General features: G+C 39.7%; 1 protein-coding gene across 3 annotated transcripts in view; it reads left to right on the top strand.

Moving 5' to 3' along the window:
* slitrk5 (SLIT and NTRK like family member 5) overlaps positions 1-18,810 on the top strand; it is a 119,966-nt gene that overhangs the window by 77,590 nt on the left and 23,566 nt on the right. For 2 of the 3 annotated variants that reach the window (XM_079336197.1, XM_079336196.1), the window contains one exon: positions 17,099-17,234. The exons of the other annotated variant lie outside the window; for it this stretch is intronic. The gene's annotated coding sequence lies outside the window, so the exon portion shown is untranslated. The remainder of the gene's footprint in view (positions 1-17,098; positions 17,235-18,810) is intronic. 3 annotated transcript variants of the gene reach the window in all.

Here is an 18,810-nt window from a genome sequence, read left to right as displayed (position 1 = left end):
ACCATTTACGATTTTCATTTTATATCCATCTAATACTAAGTAGCCTAGGCCATCTTTAGAAGTTGCAAACTTCTAAACTTTCCCTTGAGATTTTTTCACTGGCTAATAAAATATGAAATAGCCTACTAATTGGTAAATCCAAAGCCTGATGAAGTCCATAATTAAGAAAGACTAGCTTCAATTTTGAGTTTTTCTGGCTTGTTTAATGTATGTACTGTAGATAGTTGTGACCCAAACCTCCAGACTTAAAGGCAGGGTTGGTAATTTTCGAAACCTAGCGTGATTCTAAAAGTAGCATCCTCTCCGTTCTCACTCCCTCCCCTCTTTGCTCTCTCAAAGGTCCGCCCCTCAGTTACATGCACTTATGCCATTGGTCCAGAAGTGGATTTCAGCTCATGCTTTGAGTGTAGGCTCGTGGATGCATGCGGTCGAGAGGCTTGATTAGTTTATGAACAATTTACTGTCAATCAGACATTGGTCAAAGTTTGAACAGGCTTACAGCTGTTACAGATGACAGATTTTATTTATTCCTTTTTCAGAGCATATAAGTTCTTAAATACTGTCCGGACCTAAAGGCAATTTCAACCGAAAACTTAAAAAGTCTATTTATAGGAAATTACCTAACCTGCCTTTACTATGGTAATGTGAAGGGAAATGCACCGTAACACATTTGCCCACTGGTAATGCATCTCTAAATTACACGTGCAACAAATCTTCATCAGTTCTGACAAAGGATGGAAACATTTCTCAGCTGTGTTTCTTGTATTTTTGGGACTTGACAGAACTGTCAATGCATTATCCTGTATTTGGTTTGAAATCACAACAAATCTTTGCTCTAAAAGTGAAGAAACAAACTGCTCCCTACTTTTCCCATGTCTGAAAGCACAGATAATGTAATTGTTGATAGAACTATCGATCTCTATTAGTGAATCAGCATTTTCCTCTTAAGTTCCTTTGGTTTCTGCCTTTACATCCAGCACTTCTTGGACAAACCTGTCCACCCACAGGCTTTTAGGCACTTCATGCAGCAATCGCAAAAGGAACTCCCAGCAAATGTAAAACATTTTAGCAATCAGAGCCAGAAGACTTGATCTACAGCCAAAACAGCATGCTCAGCAAAACCACTGCCTGAAATAATAACCGCTGCATGGTGTGTGATTTGATTAGTGACCCAGAATAACTTCTCTGTCTTAAAAAAAATAATATCACATTAAATGTCAGCTATAATTCCCCTCATAATGGACCAATGACTGCACCAATTTTAGAGCCCAGGCTTTACAGTAAGGTTTAACTTTTAACATCATCTTCCTTGGACAGCCTGTTTTTCTTGATACATGTATTATTTTAAAACATTACAACACACAACTCATCCATGATCAATAGTTGTCACCATGTGGTGCCAATTGGTAATTGTGTTGACAATGTTCCAGGTGTAAAGGCAGCGGACATATCTTGTTGTTTCTGTATTTGTAGCTTTAAATGAAAGTGACCCGTGTTTGACCACGCCCCATCTCTTGAACGGCTCAGGTGGCTTGGGCTTTCTCGCTCCGTGCCCAACTGTTTAGTATGAAGGCAGACTTGAAGGGCAGAACAAACACCTCGCTGTGGGAGTGTAACCCACCTAGCGGAGGGGTTACTGCCCTTTGTGATGTCATTAAGAGAAAATCTGTAAACGGCCTGTTTGAAAGCAAATTTTCTGAAAATTGGAGCAGGCAAATGATGGAGAGGATGGACGTTTCTCATAATTGGGAAGGTTTTACTTTAATATTAACCAGCTGAGCTTGAACTTCATTGATTGTCACATGAATTAAATGATACCCCATTTGGGGAGCGAGTTGACGAAAGAAGAAAGAGTGGTCCTAAAAGCATTATTGCCATCTCTTCCTGCTTGTCGTCTGCATTTACTTAACTGAGATTGTTGAACATGAGATATCCAGTTTTAAGAGTTGGGTCTAAACTTGGCTGTTTTGGTCATAAAATTGCTCTCCATACACGTTTGAAACATTATTGTGGTGTGGGTCAGTGGGTGTCCAATTTCAATTTCAGATAACTCCGACTGTTAAAAATATGAACAATGAATGCAAAGTGGCATGTATGAAAACACTCTTGTAACATTGGAGTACACTTTAATAAGGACCCCTATTTATTTATTATATTATTTTTTTCCCAATCATCTTCAATTACCTTTTGTTTGCCAACTCTCTGGTTTATTTTCAGAAGGAGGGCACTTAACATCAAGCAAAGTACTTTGCTCATGGCTTCACCTAAGGGAACAAAACAAATGCACAAAGAATGTGTGAAGAAAAAGCACACCGGAGGTTCAGAAAAAGGAGAGCCCTGGAAACAAGATTTGCATGATTTCCCTTGATGTAAAGACCTGAACAGAAACGACACAAAAGGGGGTAATAAACTGTAACTTTTAGGTCTGCGGTTTGTATCAGGGTCCCTGTTGCCCCTAACTGTGAAAATCCCCCCTTTATCTCGCTCTCTGAATTTCACTGTCACCGTTGCAAGGTTGTCATGGAAACATGGTTTTAGAACATGTGCTTGCAACCCCAGGTTTTTTTTTTTTTGGTTTTTTTTTGCACAAAGACGTTGATGACACACAGCTTTGTGTGTGTTATTATTTTTTGATGACAATGCTGATGCCCTTTCATTTTAACACAATATCCAGACAATGTTAATGAGCACATCATTCTACCAGTGTCATCAGCCTTTCAGATTTTACACACGATCAATTCGAGGGAGTCATGGTAACCTGATCAGTGTAGCATGGACTGGTATAATTTTCCGTGGAGAAAATGTGGTTATTTGCACAGGTACAATGACCTCACTTGGACAGGGAATAATTAATAGAACCATTTTTAATAACCTCAAAGATAATACAGAAAAACACCAATGGCAACTTTTTCGCCACTTTCATGAAATTATGAGGGTTAGTCGCATCGGGTGAGTAAGAGCAGTCTTCAACAAAAGGTTTGTGAATAAAATAGCAATAGGAATAGTTCCATTTTAATCTTCAGTTATTTCCAACTTCTTGTGACTTTGCAGATCAGAAATCCAATCGACTGCTTTTTCCTTACAACTAAGGGCGTTTTCACATTTGGCACAATTGCTTTGTACCCTTCTCGTGAACAATTTTTCTGCAAATGTATTGCGTTCTCGCTGTCGAAATACTTTTAAACATCACTGTAATAACTCCTGGTAACCATTTTGTCAGTCAAGTGCAATCCTATTGGTTATATGGATCTTTACAACTTACTCATGCCCCATTACAAAAAAAATCTGTATGTATTCACAAACACTACTTACGTCCATACTGAATTTCTTTATAATTGGACTTCAACCCTCAGAGCATAAGAAACACACTGATCTCTCCTAGCTGCACACTGCTTGGCATCTCCTCAAATTTTGATTTATCATCTATGGATTTTACAAGGCCACTGCAGATTTTTTCCCATAGTCCCATAACTCATGAACCAAAAGCCCTGCACAGTATATTTGCATTGGTACTAATTCATTTACTAACATGTAGTCTGATTGCAACACAATCCAAGATAAAGGATAGGCATCTTTGTTTTTACGAGGTTGCCCTTCAAGAGAAGATTTCAGCTTTAGTCTCCCTTTAAGTAAACCTGCCGTTCTTTTGAAATGAGATGCTATTCTTAGCCTACATTCTAAGCAGCCAAAAACATGTTTAAAAATCAAACATTGGTCGCCAAATCTTCCATTGGTGTGAATCTGATCAGTGTGAAAGGCATGTGTGTACTCATCCAGTAAGATACCAGTTGCGCCTGCCCAGCCGTCACCAATGCTACCTGAAATCTGCAGCCATGCAAAAATGACACGGGCCATTGTTGCCATCAGCAAGCAGCCAGAGACAGGAAGCAACAGTGGCACCTTATTCCCAGACAGCTATTGTTCCCACTTACACAGAGAGGCCAGTTCAGGTGGGGAGCGGCGAGGCCTGATGTGCTAACTGGTAAAGCCTCGGAGGGCATTCTGAGAGGGGGGAGGTGTGTGCCAAGAGCCACTCGCTTTGTCTCCTTCACTCGAGTGAGGAGCGAGGCTAAAACACAACACAATCACACCTGTGAGCTTTTCAAATCTCTGGCAGCTTATAGCCTCTCTAGAAATCAGAGCTGAACCAACTAGGATCCTGTCTGGTGAAAGCGAAGTGTCCCTGTTGACAGCTGATAGGCGGCATTTTTGGAATGGATGATTTGAGCAATTAAACACATTTTCTCCAACATTTACACCAGAAACTAAATGATGTCGTTTGACTAGGGGGGGCTGAATTGACATGAGAAGTCTCATTTTAAAGGGAGATACTTTATCTAAAACAGGGCAGCAAACAGTATTGAAGAAGTGCACTGGGTTAGTATGAAGGACACAATTCACTTGGGTCAAATGTGGCAGATATCTTTTCAGCTTAGTGGCTTTTGAACATTTGTGAGTGTTTATCATGTTTAGCGGGCATGCAGATAATAACTGTTTAAGGACAGGCTGGAAAAAAAGAAACAAACATTTGTGGTCAGTGACACGCAACTCCTCGGTGCAACTACAATCAATACTTCAACCAAGTGTGAAAACGAGCTCCAGGGGTATGACTGCTAATGTGTGGGTGACCAGGCATGCTTTGGGCAAAAATGTATAACAAAGTTTAATGAAGGGAATCATTACCACAACTGCTAGGAATGTTGCCAGGAATATTGATCATACCAGTCGTAATAACTATGTAAAATCTCTTGTAGTAGGAGGACCAAAATCACTTCATTTCTATTTAAAGAACACACAAACCAGGTCCTGTTTGATTAATTTGGGTTTTAAATAGGGCACGATTATAATCAATCACAACAGGGGCTGAGAGCAGCGGTGACCAGGGAGGCCGTGGGGGTGGGTGTTGACTGAGGCACTGAGTAAATGCTACTTCGCAAATCTTGCAAATTTTTTTTGTTTTGTTTTGTTTTTCTTAAAGATTTATTTGTTGGCTTTTTGTGCCTTTATTAGAGAGAGAGATTTATAGTGGACAGAGTTAGAAATCAAGGAGAGAGAGAGAGAGAGAGAGAGAGAGAGAGAGAGAGAGACAGAGAGAGAGAGAGAGAGAGAGAGAGAGAGAGTGAGAGGAAACAAGGATTGAAAGACTGATCTTCAGCACAAAGCAGAACAACTCCCCAAGGCAGGGCTATTTACTTTATAACTTCAATTTTCTCAAGTGACTGTGTCCAAGGTTCCTCCAGAGATAATTCTTTTTTTCAAAAGAAAACACACACAGGGTCATGACCATCAAAGACTGGGAGCAAATGAACATTGAGTCAGCACTCTAAAGGTTTTAGTGTATTCTTCCAGTATATTTAAAATTAGAAGGAATTTTCCAGGCATGTACATTCAAAGATTTGACTTTCAGTTTTAGTGCAAAAACAATTAGCAAAGAAATAGAGTGAAAATAGTAGTTTAATAAAAAACCCGTATTCCTTCTGTCTGGGAATTTATACCTACGGGCACATTAAGAGTCACCACATAACCAAACTAGTTTGTCTTTTGACTATGGGAAGATTTGGGAGTCCCCGGAGAGAACCCATGTATGCGCAGGTCGAACATTAAACCTGACCTTTGAACCAGGAACCTCCTCTCTGTGAGTCAACAGAGCAAACCACTACACCATTGTGCTGCCCCTATACAAAAAAACACAAAGTTGCAAAGGAGGAGCCATGTCGTTTGATTAAAAAAAAGGATGTTAAAGCAGAAAAGAAGATGCCGACACATTAAATCGACCATCCAAGGCGCCATCTTGATGATCGCGCACTGAACCCTCTTCGGGATGCCCTCCAGTTTCGTTTTTATTGCTCAAGGTGACCATTCTTCTCATGACTGCATTAGATCTCAGGTATGTAGGTTTCCACAGGTCAATTCATAATTAAAAATCCTCCTCTGGCATACCCGAGTATGTTGTTGCTGAGCTGCTATGGATGGCATTTTGATATCAGCAGTACCAACCTTTTGGCAAGTATACCCAGGAGATTACATATGAAGGGGAATGAAAATCCATTGCATTGGGAGAATGTCCTTTCAAGGCTCAATCTTCTACTTTTTAATAGTGTAAGGCATATTGGGATGATATTGTGTGATGAATATCAGAACAGATGTCAAAGACTGTCCAAGATTAACCTTAAAGTTGAATTTTACAATTCAGGGATTACATTCACAGATTGGAAGAGGCATTTAAACGGTCAGTAAAAAACCATGGATCACTTGCTGTTCAGCAGGACCAAATAACGTTATGAAGAAGGGTAATAGCGAATGCAATAGGAACTGTGCTCAGTGATTTGGTATCCAATGTGAGAAATAAAATGAACACCACCTACAAGCCAAATGCTAATAGATTTTGGCCCTGGCTGGTGAGTTTCCCAATGAACTGAATGCATAAATGTGTCAGCACTGAGTGTTTCAGGAGGCATCTAAAACCATTTGATCGAGCATTTAAAAAATGCACTGTTCTCTCGAAGGGGGCTGAGTCCATTTTTTTGACACATGGTGTTAAAGGATAAAATCTAACACTAGTTGTAGGCCATGTGCAATTAAATCATCCTTTGAGTGGTGTAAAATTTAATGGTTTGGGCCTGATCCTGTGAGCTTTTATGCAATCATGGTGTTGGTCATTATGTCCTTCTGTAATGAAGTCATCATGAAATAATTAATCATGATCACCGGAATGATAAAATAGTGCAATATAAGGGTAGATCTCTGGGATTCTTTCGACTTAGGCAGTTAACTGAGAGCTTAAAGTGGGGGGGGATAAATCTTCAGTTCATGCACGTATTAGCTTGCAGTTGTTCTGCAAACATAAGGTCTTCAAATCTTTTATCATTTTGGTCATGCGAAAATGCACAAATACAGCTCTTGACTGCAAATGCATGTACGGCTGCCAAAAATAATAAAGATAACAGCATACATGCATACATTAAGTCCATAACCAGTGTGTATGTTGTAATTCTGTATCGGAGCTGTTGTACTTGAGGCCTATTAAACTCTGTTCCACTCGGATGCTAAACTAAATTAGCCGAGGTCTTGAACTTCACTCTGAGTAACGTGTTACCATTTACTTGCTCGATTAGTATTCCGTTAGACACTTTAATCAAAAAGAGCATGTGCATTAAAAAGGGGAGAACGAGGGAGACACTCCATGAGTGAAATAACTCTCTCCAACGATGCCCACCCCTTTCCTTTCACACCTCTGGATTTCTGTGATCTCATTCTGAATAGAGCAATCCAATGAAACCGCACCGAGACATTGGACAAATCAGTATTCTGACACTCTGTCGAACAAATCTTTGGTCTTTTTTTGTTGCTGTTTTTTTTTTTGTCTTTTAATATACAACTCAATTTCCTTAAAAGTTGGGACATAGTGTATCAGAATGGAATGTAATTTGCTAAATGTTCAAACCCCATATTTCATGTCAGAGACCCCCCCACGCATGATGTCAAATCATGACGGATTTAATGTTTTCTTAGTATTTGTTTGAGGTTAGACAACCAACCCAGCAAACCACACACTAACCGATTCATTCACCAACAACCAGAATCTCAACTCTCAAAACTCTGCTTGTTGAAACACAGCCTAAATATTGGATTTCAAGTCCCACCTTTGGCAAGGCAAAGAATAGTTTAAGGATTTTTGGGTGGCATCTTGGGTGGCCAATAAGATTTCAAGGGGGCCCATGACACCCCTAGACATCCCTCTGTAGATGCCCCTGCTGGCAGCATAATCTTTGGAACCATCCGATAATCAGGCCTTTGTTGGCACGTTTGGGAACAATCTGTAGGCACTTTTGCAGGCAAGCAGGTTTAGCCCTCAGACTCCTTCGCTACAGAGCCATCCTGTTGTAATCTGTGCAGAATGTTGTTTGGCTTTGTCTCCCTGAAAGTGGACTTCTGCATTCGGCTGCATATATCACTCATGGTTCAACATTAATGGAGCCTCCAAAGAACTAAAGGTTGCACATGTACATGCACAAATGCACTCGCACACACTCTCATGTTTCTTTTGAACTGAGCGCTGATAACAATAAAAATGCTTTTTTTCCCTTTCCATCATTCCATCTCGAGTGACCTCCAGCCCAGACAAGGTGGCAATGTTTCTGGAGCTGGTTTATTTATGGTTATTGTCTTTGTGTGGTCGAGTTTCAGCTTGTATTTGTGGATGCAGTGATGCAGTGTCAGTGCTCAAAGGCAATTGTTTCTGGAAATGTTCCTGAACCCATGCAGTGATGTCCAATAAAGATTTGTGTAGGTTTTTAATGCTGTGTGTTGTCTCATGGCCCAAAGACTGGCTAATATGCGTTTATGCCTTTGTCCCCTCTCTTCCAGTTCTCCATTTTCTAAATGACATTTTATATTCTAGAAGATGACAGCCCCAGATCTTTGGCAATTTTGTACTTAATAATGGAGATCTTCCCCATCCCAACTTGACAAAAAGAGTCCTTATATATACCCAATCACAGATAATCATTCCAACATATTGTGAGTAAAAATAAGTAACTCTGAGATGTTCCGTTTGCTGCTGTCACAACTTTTTTTTTAAATTTTTTGTGAAATGTGTCGCTGTCAAACAATTCAATATTGGGTATATTTAACAGACAGAAAAAAGGTACATTTCGGGTAGCATCAGAGAAAGGGCGGGGCGTCCTATGTGGAAAACAAATCTTTCCCCACAACTACCAATAATGCAAATGTGCAGATTTTAAACTGATGCTTACGCTGATGAGCTGTCATGTGCCACACATTACTGTCATTACTGTAATTTTGGCGAAGAAAATTATTTTGACAAACTTAACAGAACAGGATCACATGTCTCATGTTTCAACATCTAATAGCTTTGAGCTTTTAATATAATATTGGGATCCAATGTCATGAAAATCTTCACTTTCTGCTTTTGTGAACATTTTACATGTCTCAATATTTTTTGGAAATGCTATTGTATGCATTATATATATATATATATATGCTAATTTGGCTTTTTCTTGGCTCAAAGATGGGAGGTGTGAATTATAATGGCACATAGAGTAAATGGTGTGTTTTTGTGGCAGAGAGAATGAAGGCCTGGAAACCACATGAGGACACAGCGCATCCTTTCTGAACCTTCATTTCCCCTCAGGAAATAGCTTCAATCACTACACTACCTTTCAATCTGCCTTATTTGAGAACACTAACATAACGTGATACAACAATGAAAACAAATACCCGACAGAAAATATTTGTAGACTCTCAAAAGAAGCATAATCAGCCTCTCTGTGCCGTCTTATGTGATTTGGTTATCATCCGAGGCAATGCAACAATTTGTTTCCCAGGCTGAATGTCAAAGAACCTTTATATAAAAGGGCGAGTGGAGCTGCCAAAGAGTCTTTGGTGCCCTGTCAGCTTCAGTGGCGGAGGCTGACGACCTCCTGCTTTTGATTAGACCACCACATCCGGCCAGCAATTCACACTCTTGACAAAAGAGAACTATGCAGGTTCTAATCTAGCAGTCAGTTGGGTATAAACTTAAAAGAAAGAAAAATGTCATTAAAAATTTAAAAAGTCCCCAACTGCTTGGGCTTGGACATCTTAAGCTCTTTTGAAATTAATTTATAATTAAAAACCTGACATGCCAAAAGTTGATAATAGCAACCAGCAGGAGATTCCTTTTTAAGTGTGACAGAAGTCCTTTTGAAGTCCCCCTGGCTGACAGTCGAGTCAGACTCCATAAGTTGTCCTTTTTTCGATTTCAGGTTCAGGTTTCATTGAACTTGCCGCAAAGCCATGCCTATTTAAAGAAAGAAAATGGAAGAGTTCAGCAAAAGTCAATGAAACGAACGGGCAAAAGTGATCCTTACAGATTACTTTCTCTAACCTCTATCTCCATTCTGTATCTGTAATTGTAATGCTATATTCAAAACCACAGAACTCTCCCTGGAGCTTTCTCAACAACTGTTTTAGCATCCAGTTGGAGTTTATTCTAAGAGTGACTTTGCACTTTCCTTGATGACCTTAAATCTCATTTTCCAACCTCTCTGCTCACTCACCTGTAAAATAATCCTCCGACACCCGAGGCCAAGACCTTAAAAATAACATTGGTGGGGTATTGAATGAACATTTGCCTTCTCGTTCTGTCCTTTCCCGCACTCATTTATAAGAAGACAGAGCATTTTGTTGTTTTCTTCCTCCTTATTGTCAAATCCTCCATCTCAATTTTCTCTCAAGCAGTAAGACGACGCTTCCTTTATTCGAGTGTGATCTCTCATCCGTTTGTCCTCTTCTTCCCTTTCTCTCATACTCTCTTTGTTAAACTTTTCTTTCCTCTTCCTCTGACCCTAGCTTGTCCTTCAGCTAACCTCACATCCTGTTTTCGCTTCACAGTGCCTCTCGCATGGCTTCCATGACCAGGAAGGCCGATACATGGCGCCAACTTGATGAAACGTATTGATCCTATCAGTAAGCCGGGTATATCGAGCTGCCTTGATGACAGACTGAAGAGTAGCAATCTACCAAACACTAACATGAGACTGACAGTATGTAAATTACATACCCCGCAAAAGGAAAATCACTTTTTTTCTTTTTCTTTTTGAGGCTTAGACAGCAAAAGTGCAACCAATTGAACTTATGTTTCTACTACTTTCAGGCGAACATGCCTCATATGCCCTTGCCAGAGTTAGATTTATCTTAATTATCACTGAAATGAAGGCTGCTATATCAACCTCTGCAGCTCAGTGTAATTCACCTGGCAAGGTCAAAGCATTGTTGCCATGAGATGTTAGACTTGGAAGCCAGAATTGGTGGTAAATATTTTAACATCCCAAACAAGTCCACATGCAGGGCAGAAAAAGAAACTAGAGTACCCATTTGTTGGTTGAACCCAACAAAGAAGCTAAACACTCACACTATTGATTACTATTGATTAACATAATGATAGTAATTCTTGGTATTGGCCTTTTAACTAGTAAAATCATTGGGCAGCTGTGGCTCAGTGGTACTAAGTGGGTTATCTTTCAATCAAAACATTTCAAATGCGATTGCTTTCTACATGTCAAAGTGTCCTTTGGTAACGTGGCACGTGAATGTGTGTGAATATGATTAGTGCGAAATGGAAGTCAGTCAGTGTATAAAAGGGTGAATATGGCATCATCATATTCTCAAAAAATGGTAAAAAAAAAAAAAAAAAAAAACTGTGTGGCAGAGGATTTCTTTAAACTCTTCTGGTTTGATTACATCGAGGCTAAGAATTCTGGATAAGTTAGCTAATTCAGCTGCTGGCTTTGTTCATTGACAGGTAGCGATGCAGCTGTTTGCCGGGAGGTTTAAGGTCGGCTTCAGCTTCACCTCTTAACCTGTTGCTAACGTGATGGAAAGTTAGGTTGAGAGAGCTTTAAAATGAGTACTCACATACCAATGGTTGACACCAATGGGACGATATCTAAGGTTATACAGTCAATAGTCATACCATTGTTCATATATTGATGATGTTATTAGCCTTCATACTTGTTCCCTATATCAGTTCATAACAATAATGCATTGGAAAATGATTGCAGGATTGTTTTTTACTTGGCTGTGTTCAATTCCTGTTTTTTTGCTGAGGGCATTATGTACCATAACTGACAAAACTTTAGGTTTCGATTTTTTGGGGTTTGAATCACAAATGGCATTTAAACAAAAACATAAGCACTGTTTTGTAACTCAAGATGACACGTATGAAAGAATAGAGAAAAACCTGAAAATGTTGAAACATTAAATAACCTTTGGAGCTCAACTTCAATGTCTTTTAACCACTATAATGGCATATGACTTGAATACATCCCTTTTTTTAAGTTGTACAGTTTCTAAGACATTATAAGAAACACCACAAAAGCAAAAAATACCAATGTAAGTAATGACAGAGTCATGTTTTATTCGAATATACGTTTTTGATTTAGCGGTGAAATGTCCTTTAAAATGAGTTCATGGTTTGACTGTGACTGAAAGAAACTTTCAACAGTTTTCTTTCCGCAATTGATGTCTTGGAGGCAAGTTGAATAGTTCTGAAAAGAACTGTTGCAACATTAAACTAATTTTTGTAAGAGTGTCTGAATCAGACTTATCTCATCATTTATTGAAATGTGGATGGAAAGATGTGTCCAAACCATTTGACCCAAGCCTTTGTGATAAACACTAGGATATAATGCCAATTGTAAAATATCTGAGTCTCACTTTTGTGATCTTTTGACAGCACATCAGAAATTGCCTTCTGCCCCTCTTGAATTATTGAAGACTAGTAGAGGTCATATTGGCAGATTGAGATCTACATTCATTTCCAAGGTATTGTCATAATAAAGAGATATTCATGCATTCAAGGTGAGATAGCCTTCGAGTTTAAAATGGTCTTGACAGGGCCTAAACAGTAATACATGGAGACTTTGCTGAAGCTCGGAGTGTGCCAAAATAGTGTGGTGGCTTGAAAGTTTTAATAGGACAATTATCAGGTGCACCATCAGCAAAACGGGGAGGCATAATAGAGGAGCTCATTGCTTAAATGTTGCTGGTTCTAATCACTGAAGTTGATAAAGAGATTCAGACACAATAACGTATGATAAGGTGCACGTCAGCAAGGCTGCTAACCCCTCATTGCCTTCTGTGAAGCTCCTTATTGGCGAACTGTAGATAGTCATTATGAATGAGCAGCTGTTCGGCTTGGACTTGAGTACAATCTTGGAAATCTATGCCAGCAGGATTTGTGAAGGAATGATCTCAGCATTCTTTTCTTGGACAGCTAAAGGTCAAAAACCTGAAGGCTGGCCGTCAAATGCAGGTCCTGGAAGGTAATCATGTTTTATTTGGAAGGATTTGAGGCAGTACTGACAAACACATTGTGCTTTATTCAAATGACAGTAGCAATATCACTCTTTATGTGCTCCTTGTTGTCACAGTTTATTTCCAATTCAAAGCCGTGTTATTTGCAGAGGGAAGGCAAAATGACAAGAACGGCAGTGATGAAAGATCTTCCCAACACATAATTTTGCTTGACAGTCTTTCCCCTGGCTACAGGAACTCTTAAAGTGTTAGTCACTTTAGAGTCAGCACTGTAGCAGAGGCAGTGTGTGGGAGGGAAATGAAAGACTAGATCGGGTGGGGGTAGAAGGGGCTTGCATCTGTGTTTCCACAACACACAAGCGTGATAACGCCAATGAAACGCACTCCATTGTACATAGTATTTATTGAGCTCACCCACACACTTAGAGAGACCTTGGCTTGGAATTTGTGAACAAACTTCGGTTCATTTCACCACACATATTGAACTTGTTTTTTATGCAATCATACAGTTTAACTGACATAAAATTTAGAAAATAAATCAAAATTTCTTACCAATGTTTGTTTCATTTGGTCCTTCTCACCATTAATTAGTGTTTTATTGCAGTCAAATGCAATATTTATCATCACGGTGTACACCTATGACTAAAAATGCTGGCAATGCTCTGAAGTGAGTTTTCCAGATCTGTTCCATTTAATATTGTTCTTCGATGAGTATTTATGTTGTTGTATTGTTAATTTATGCCAGTAGTACTGGCTACAGGGTTGCCAATGTTGGTCTGTTGCAAAGAAATGGATGACCTGCACCAACATTTCTGAAAAACCAACAAAAGGTGAATTCCTGCATTTAGTGAATGATCTTGATAACTAGTGAATGGATTGGTGCCAAATTTGGAACTAGCTTTAATTCCAAAGGATGAAACCTGCTGACACACATGAACCCTTGACTTTTCCTCCAGCACAACCCTGGGATTGACATTTTTGTTTTTAATTAAATATCTTGACAACTATTGGATGGATTGCTATGACATTTGGTACAGATATTCATATTCTCGTCCGGATGAATTGTAATCACTTTAGTGGTCTTCTGACTTTTTCTCTAGTGCCACCATTAAATCAAAATTACTTTGGTTAAAGGCCTTTGGAAATTGGGTTTAGAATAGTAAAAATCCTTGTTTGATATCAAGTCTGAGTCCCATGAAACCTCCACCAAAATCTGAGTGAGACTCCATTTAATATCTAAGAAAACCCTGCTGTGTTTAACATTTCTGAAGATAATAGGTGTTTTCAGACCTTAGGAACTTCCTCATAATTATGCAAACTGTCAGAATCGCCCTCCTTTCTTATTTATTCCACACTGCAAAAACTAGGAATTGCGTATTATAGTTCCTAGAACCCTATTAAGAGGAACATTTTAGCTCCTGCTTCAGAGTAGATACCATGGCATGTGTATACAGACAAAAAAAAAGTTCCATTCCAGCACTGTTTGGTTTGAAATCACTTTTTGTGTCCTTTGCCTATTCCTCAATGAGTTTAGCTTGCTTGTGTTAGCATTTAGCTGACATCTTCAAACAGCAATTGGCATATACATGTCCTGTTACTGCGGTACACAGCCAACCTTGCAACGCCATTGCCGTAAAACCTACCAGCAGTACATCAATGAAATAAAGATGATCTCAGATTAGTTGCAGAATAGCAACCTGACACATTCTTAATAACACAGCTCATCAGGAGAAATTAGCAAGATGTATGCTGTGGTCCTTTCACTTGCAAGACTGATCCGGCTCTAAGCTCTCTCCCTTTTGGACATCACACCCCACAGAAAGTACACGATCTGTCTCCCCTCCCTTCAAAAAGGCTCAACTCAATCAACCTCCTGACAAGCGCTGCCATCCTTCATTTGGACACCTGTGTTATCCAATTGGCAGTGCTCACATTACTGGCCTGTTTCCCCCTTTTTCTTGTGCTGGCTGCTAGATGCAAACCCGCTGACGCTGCACAGTAGCAACTTTCTATGGGCTGCTGGACTCGTCTGCCAGGGGGATTTTTTAGCTGAGGTCCCCTCTAATCGTGCTAATTCAGAATCAGCCAGGACCATTCCAAAGAGTGTGTTCTTCGTGCCGTATTAATCTTTTGGTGAACTGATGCTGAACTCTTTATCAGCAAAGGGGGAGGGTATATAATTGCCTGCAAGAGAGGCCGAGGAGGGAAAGAAGAGGCGAGACGATCCCACCCCACTCTGCTCTCTCCACTATCTTACTCATGCTCAACAAATATCCTGCTGCTGTTTGCCAACACTTTTTTCTTACTGTGTGAAAGGGAAAAAAAAGGTTCTCTGGACAGCTTTTTTTTATATTCAGCACCAGTCGTCAACTATCAGCGTCATCACTGCCGTCATTATGACTGTATTATCGAGCTTTATAAAAAGCCTCAGCTCTTTCTTTTCTTGTTTTTTTGATACAAAAACTGCCAGTAGTATCTTGATGAACTGAAAACCATGCAAATCAGATATGACATTTTCTACTTCAAATACCAAAACAGACGCTTACTTTTATCGCCTCTTTTGTTTTGGTATTCATTCATGCTGAGAATTCTTAAAATGTGTCGAAATGATGGACAAGCGTTCGTCCTTCAAAACAAAGCAAAAACACTTTGGTCGTCAGCTGCCGCAATTGGTTTCTGTCTGCTTAAGACCTCGCTTCGATGTAGAGTGGATGGGGGGGAGTTGGAGAATTCTGTGGTAACCTAAATAATTACACGCCCTGTTCTCCCAGAGTGATTAATTATATCTGCAGAAAGGGATTTCTTATTTTAGAGTCCTGCACAGACAAGGGCTGGTGGGGAGAAAGACAAGGGGAGAAAAAAAAAGAAGACAAAATACACGGAGGCCCTTATCAAACCTTTCTTGACAGATTTAGGCTGTATGCAAGACTTGCAGAGTAATATCTTTCGCTTTCTGGTCAGCCTGCAAGAGCGGCACCGAGGACATGAAGGATTTAAAGTGAATCAATGTTTCACAGTAGGCATAATTAACTGCATTTGAGGATCTTGACAGGATATTGGGAGAAATGTTATAGCATTGCATTTAGCAATTGGGAAGGATTAGTGCCCCTCATGCCTATTACTTCACATAATTTCTTCATTTCCCTTATCTCGACATACCAGAGTGCCCTTTCCAAAAAGGTTTGTGAACATACATGTCTCAGTTGGCTGGATGGGTGTTCCCCTTTGGATGACTGCACAATTGTCCGATTTACCACATTGGAAACATGCGTTTGACTTTGTTATGATGCAGCTTAAGCATGGAGTCGAGAGATTGGCATGGCGGGATGAGAGGCCTCTTGGAAATCTCTTAAGTCTGAATCCTCATTGGCTTATTATGTGTCCCATATGGGACACCCAGATTTGAATCCAGCAATTATAAATAGTTTCAACGCTCCAAAACATCCAGTTATACAGAGGAAGATGGAAGTGAACGTGAAAGAAAATGTGACTGGAAGTACTGAAAATGTGACTTTTGGTTTACATTCATCAGTGCGGCAGTGGGAATAGGGTAGGGTTTTCTTTTGTAAATTATTACAAGAATGAAGTAGCCTTAAAATACAACAATAGCATACATAGTTCTACATTACATAGTAGGGGTGGTCCCACAATCAATTAGAAGGCATTATACCATAGACTGCTGCCCCACTAATCAATCCCTAATGGCATAATTCATAAACAAATCAGTGTTGAGATATTTTGTTCAGAAATGGACAGATGTGAAGGACAAAGTGATCTTAAACTTGGTGTGAATGGTTTAGAAAAATTTCAAGATACTGTTAAGATTTCTTGAGACAAGAAGTGTTTTTTTTTTTTCTCAGGATATTACAATGTCATAATGAAAGTGACCGGTCCTTGAGCTGTTTTGAGCAATCAGAGGGGCCTTAATCTTTTGCTTCAACCAACATATGGTCAAGGTGGCTGTATTTGACTGAGCTTTAAAAAATCCCTTGACAAATTGTTAATTTGGCACCCATTGGATGGACCAATGTCAGGATAGCTAAGTGGATGGACTGCTCCAAAACATAATGCCGTCGAAATGGGTTGAAATATATAACATGCGTTTTAGTGATCTTAAATTCTTGGCAGGCGATTGGGCTTTGGTCTTTGGTCCAAACCTGCCAGTCAGCTATGGCCTTTATGCATGGAGTAACCTCTCTGCCATGTTGGTTAATTGGCAAATCTTAATTGTCTGTGAATGTAATATCAGCTTGACCGGTTCTTCCTCATTGTGTTTTAGGTGTGTGATTGACTGCCGACCTGTCTGCTGTGTCAGCTGGGATCCAATCCAACCCCCTATGACCTCCAAGAGAATAGGCTGGTATAAATTGAGGATGGATTGATGGAACATTCTCAAGACTTTGACAACTATCCAGGTAGGACAAATGGTAACAAAAAGACCAATGTAATTCATTGATACTTTACTTTCAGGCGACCTGTGGAGCTTACTATAATGATTAATTATATTTGCATAAAAATTAAAGCCCCAGTCTTTTATATGTACCCTCACATCTTGTTTTACTCCCTACTTTTATTCTATAGAATGATGCGCTAGCAATTTTATTATATTTAAATAAATCAGGCAGAACTTTGTTCTCATTCATCACGGCAAGGGGAAGGAAGTTCAGGCCAGTGAGTGCAGATCACGGCTCAGTGGCACCGAGCATAGATCTCCAGCCTCTGGCTCTGCATTGAACAAATTTAGCACCAACCCCACCCAATTCAGTGTTCCTAAATGGCACGTAATCTCTGAAATGCTCTTAACCGTTTCATTGCTGTGGGAGTGCTGGTGACAGTAAGCCTGCCCATTATGTTGTGAATCTGTCAGCGATTCTCTAACTTTATCCATTCACCCACTTGGGTCTGATTCAGTATTTCATGGTTTCCTCCATTAAGCCAAACTGGCTCAGGGTGCAGAGACAATAGAATGCTTCCTCCCCTGCTTCCCTGTCGGGCGATTCTGGCTGCTTTGCTCTTTTTTCTGTAACTGTACTAGGGGTTTAATAGGGCTGCTCATTTGAAGATTGCAGAAAATATTGCCCTAATATGTAGCTTCAGAAAGGAGGCCAAGCAATTTTACTTAAATACGATTGTATAGGAGTATGTATAGGAGCATGATTTACCAGCGTGATGGGCTACTTGCCCATTATGGCTGTCTTATAGTCACTTGAGGTTGTTTGGGGTCTTATAGGCACCATAATTGGCTTCTTATTGGTAAAAATGTTGTTGTTGTTGCTGTTGTTCTCGAGGAATTAATTACTTTTGGGCAGTTGCTGAGTCTGTTTCTAAAGTCCTGAGAATTTCCTTTCATTATCAAGTAAATGTCTTACTGTTGTCTAGCAGTTGCTTGATTGTGCCACCATTCTGACTCTCAAGACACTTGTCTGTCCAGACAAACAAACAAAGAATCGAAACAATTTTTTTTGCAACAAACCCATTTCCCAATGTCAAGCTTTAGGTACTAAAGCGTCAAAAAATGATCACGGCTTTCTACTCATATGAGATTGTATGGTTTCACAGCATTTGCACCTAAGGTCTGAAATTTCACCACTCAGTAACTTTAAATGTGTAAATGTTTTTCATCTACATTTCTATTGAAATCCTTTTATGACATTCACTTTGCCCTTTAGCATGTTACATATTAAAAATTAGTGGGTTAGTAAATGATCTTGTTTTATTCAGAGAAGGTCAGTCACTCTCCTTTTTGGGAGTGATTGAGGGGCACCAATTCCACCATCCATTGACCAGCCGCCACTGCTCAAAATGTTCAGTAATTGTTTGCAAAAGGCTAAATAATGGCACTTACCTCATACCTCAATCGTTTCGTAACCCAGACTCTTTGGAAGGGACATCCGCATGTGTGAAGCATAACTTTAAGTAACACTGCAGACTCGTGATACCTCTCAGGTAGGAATGACATTTATATCAAAACCAGCATTCACTGCAGGACTT

This window comes from Symphodus melops (genome assembly GCF_947650265.1).
Source record: "Symphodus melops genome assembly, chromosome: 23".
In the NCBI taxonomy this organism is placed as follows: Eukaryota; Metazoa; Chordata; class Actinopteri; order Labriformes; family Labridae; genus Symphodus; species Symphodus melops.
This window is presented reverse-complemented; position numbering and strand designations above follow the sequence as displayed.